The sequence below is a fragment of the Cebus imitator genome, unplaced genomic scaffold (assembly GCF_001604975.1).
Source record: "Cebus imitator isolate Cc_AM_T3 unplaced genomic scaffold, Cebus_imitator-1.0 Scaffold609, whole genome shotgun sequence".
Taxonomy (NCBI): domain Eukaryota; kingdom Metazoa; phylum Chordata; class Mammalia; order Primates; family Cebidae; genus Cebus; species Cebus imitator.
In genome coordinates, this window is record NW_016107924.1 from 898,189 (window position 1) to 901,841 (window position 3,653).

At 35.6% G+C, this 3,653-nt stretch overlaps 1 non-coding gene across 1 annotated transcript; it reads left to right on the plus strand.

Moving 5' to 3' along the window:
- The first annotated feature begins 2,020 nt into the window (after positions 1–2,020).
- On the plus strand, positions 2,021–2,127 carry LOC119469245. Its single transcript, XR_005198055.1, has one exon. It is a non-coding gene; the product is annotated as a U6 spliceosomal RNA (small nuclear RNA).
- Positions 2,128–3,653: the final 1,526 nt, after the last annotated feature.

Genomic DNA, 3,653 nt, shown 5'->3' on the forward strand with positions numbered 1-3,653 from the left:
TTTGTTACATAGGTATACACATGTCATGGTGGTTTGCTGTACCCATCAACCCATCATCTACATTAGATATTTCTTCTAATGCTATCCCTCCCTTATTCCCCCAACCCCCAACAGGCCCTGGCGTGTGATGTTCCCCTCCCTGTGTCCATGTGATCTCATTATTTTTCACTTCTTAAAATGCACAATTCTGGGCTCCTAAAAAAGACATTAAATAGAATATTCTTTTACTTGAAAGGTCCCTGATAACCAGTTTACCTGAGAGACATACTGGTCTCCTCAAAGAACTCCTTTTCAAATTCTTGCCTATAATGAAACTGCTAAGTCAATTTCTCTTTTCCTTTAGATCTTAACATATCTTTACAAATGTTTTATCTTGTTTTCATCCTACAAAGGCTAAAGTTTGGAGCAATGGCTCATTAGCCATAGATCACTCCACAGCCAGGTAGTTGCTCATTTGAAGTATGACCCATTTAAAACTAAGCTTACTCCAAAAAACAAAAGCCCTGTCATGTGCAGCTGCATGCCATTCTGTTGACCGTTGGCTTTGTACCGCTGGCTTGGGCACTCTCACTGGTTTGCAATTTGGAGATCCGCATTAACTTGAGTAGTTACTCACTTTAAAATGTGTCCAAATCCCACATTCCAGATGACATCATCCCAACCCAAGGACTCACTGTGGCAGGTAATTTGCTGCCTCTGCTAGAGGCTACTTCCTTTTTACACTAAAATCTCCACCTAACCATGCCCATGGAGTACCTCTCCTAAGGCACAAAATAAACAAAGGACTTTTTTGCTTTTCCTTCGGGGCTTACTCTCTGCTTAGCCATCAATCTTAAAATACTCCTTGCTTTCTGCTAAAATGCACAATTGTTCAATCCATGAACTAGGGATATCTTTTTATTTATTTAGGCCTTTTAAAATTTCTCTTAGCAAGAAAGAAGACCACAAGTGGAATAAGGGTAAGCACAGTATAATAATATATTTTGAGAGACAGAAAAGTTGCATTTACATAACTTTTATTATAGTATATTATAATTGTTTTATTTTATTATTAGTTATTGTCATTAATCTCTTAATGTGCTTGATTTATACATTAAATGTTATCATGGATATGTGTAGGAAAAAACATAGCATATATAGGATTTGCCTGAAACCACAGTTTCAGGCGCCCACTGGGGATCTTGGTACACATCCCTTGTATCTAAGAGGAGACTACTGTATAGTACACAGCTCTCTCTAAGGGAAAGCTAAAGAATTTACTCACTCATTTTTCCACATGTTTGGTGGAGTCAGGCAGATATAGATTCCTGGTTTCTGGAAGGAGGAAAATAAGGTCAGAAAGAAAGAAGAAGATTCCATATATGGTCTTGGTCAGAGGGGGCAAAATGCACCATTGCACCATTAGTGTTATTAATAGAAGAGCCAGGACTTCCCCACTACTATCAGATGGTAAATTGATTCCTTCAACTGTTGTGTTTTTGGGATGCAAACAATAGACAAGATATAGTCAAAACCCACACATGTAATCTGTGTGTTTTAAATTTATTTTTTGTTTTTTTTACTTAGAAAGTCAAAGACTGCATGTTCTCACTTATAACTGGGGGCTAAACAGTGGGTACATGTGGAAATACAGAAGGGAATAATAGACATCGGAGAGTCCAGACAATGGGAAGATAGGTAGGAGTGATTAATGAAATACTACTATTGGGTATAATGTACACTATTCAGGTGAGAGGTACACTAAAGGCCCAGGCTTCATGACTGTGTAATATATCAATGTAAAACAACTGCACTTGTACCCTAAATTCATAAAAAATACAATTTATTTTAAAAATTAAAAAACTCACAAATTACATGTGTGAGTTTTTGATTGTGGGAAACAACACAGCAAAGTGATTACATACATGGGAATTGTCAGCACACCCTTGGGTTGAGATTTCCTTTAACAAGTACTGGCTGTTTTTGTCATGTCCACAACTGTTTTAAACTCAGTTTATTCAATTTAAAAACACTGTCACTCATGCTCACTTTGGTACCACATATAATAAAATTGGAATGATACAGAGGAGATTAGCATGGCCCCTGTGCAAAGATGACATGCAAATTTGTAAAACATTTCATATTTTTATGAATTTTTGGCATTCCTAAGAGCAGGAGAAAAAGCAAACAACCTGGAAAACATATTTGAGGGATTAATACAAGAAACTTTTTCGAATATTGATACAGGGGTACAACTAGGACCAAAAACGTCACAAACCAATATTGTCCAACAGTCTAAGCTATCCACTTAAAAAGTACAGAGTGGTAAGTTAGATAAAAATACAAGACCCATCTGGTCTGCTGTCTTCAAGAGATCTATCTCACATGTAATTACATCCATAGGCTCAAAGCAATGGGTTGGAGAAAAATCTATCATGAAAATGCAAAATGAAAAACAGCAGGGTCACTATTATTATGTCAGATAAAACAGACTCTAAGCCAACAAGGGTAAAAACGGGAAAACAAGGACATTACATAATAATAAAGAACTCAATTGAAAAGAAGTCTTAACTATCCTAAACCTATGTGCGCTCAACATTGGAGGACACAGATTTGTAAAACAGATACTTCTTGACAAACAAAAAGACTTAAATAGACACATAATAATAGTGGGTGACATCAACACTCCACTGACAGCATTAGACAGATCATCAAGGTAGAAAACTAACAAAGAAATTCTGGACTTAAATTTGACACTTGGCCAATTGGACACAACACACATCTACAAAGTATTGTATTCACTAACCACAGAATATACATTTTTCTCATCTACACATGGAACATATTCTAAGATCAACAACTTGCTGAGCCGCAAGGAAAGCCTCAATAAATTAAAAAGAAAATCAAAATTATACCAACCATAATCTTGGACCTCAGTAAAATAAAAATAGAAATCAATATCAAGATGTCTTACAACCACACAATTACACTGGGTAAGCTATGAAATTAAGAACACAAAAAAATTGAAATTAATGGAAACAGATAACCATGCCAAAATCTTTAGTCTGTGAGAAAAGAAGTATTAAGAAGAAATTTTGTAGTACCAAATGTCAACATCAGAAAGTTGAAAAGACCTAAAATTAATCATGTAACATTATAGCAAGAAGAAGTAGAAAAGGAAGAATAAACTAACTGCAAAGGTAGCAGAAGAAAAGACATAACTATCTTCCACAATGGTTAAATTAATTTACATTCCCACCAACAGTGTAAAAGCATTCCTATTTCTCCACATCCTCTCCTGCATCTGTTTTCTCCTGATTATTTTAATGATTGCCACTTTAACTGGCATGAGGTGGTATCTCAATGTGGTTTTGATTTGCGTTTCTCTAATGGCCAGTGATGATGAGCATTTTTCATATGGTTGTTGGCTGCATGAATGTCTTCTTTTGAAAAATGTCTATTCATGTCCTTTGCCTACTTTTTGATGTTTTTTTCTTATAAATTTGTTTAAGTTCTCCATAGATTCTGGATATTAGCCTGGAGATCTAACTCCATAGATTCTGGATATTCTGGATATTTTCAGATGGGTAGATTGCAAAATTTTTTCCCATTCTGTTGGTTGCCGGTTCACTCTATTGATAGTTTCTCTTGCAGTGCCGAAGCTCTTAAGTTTA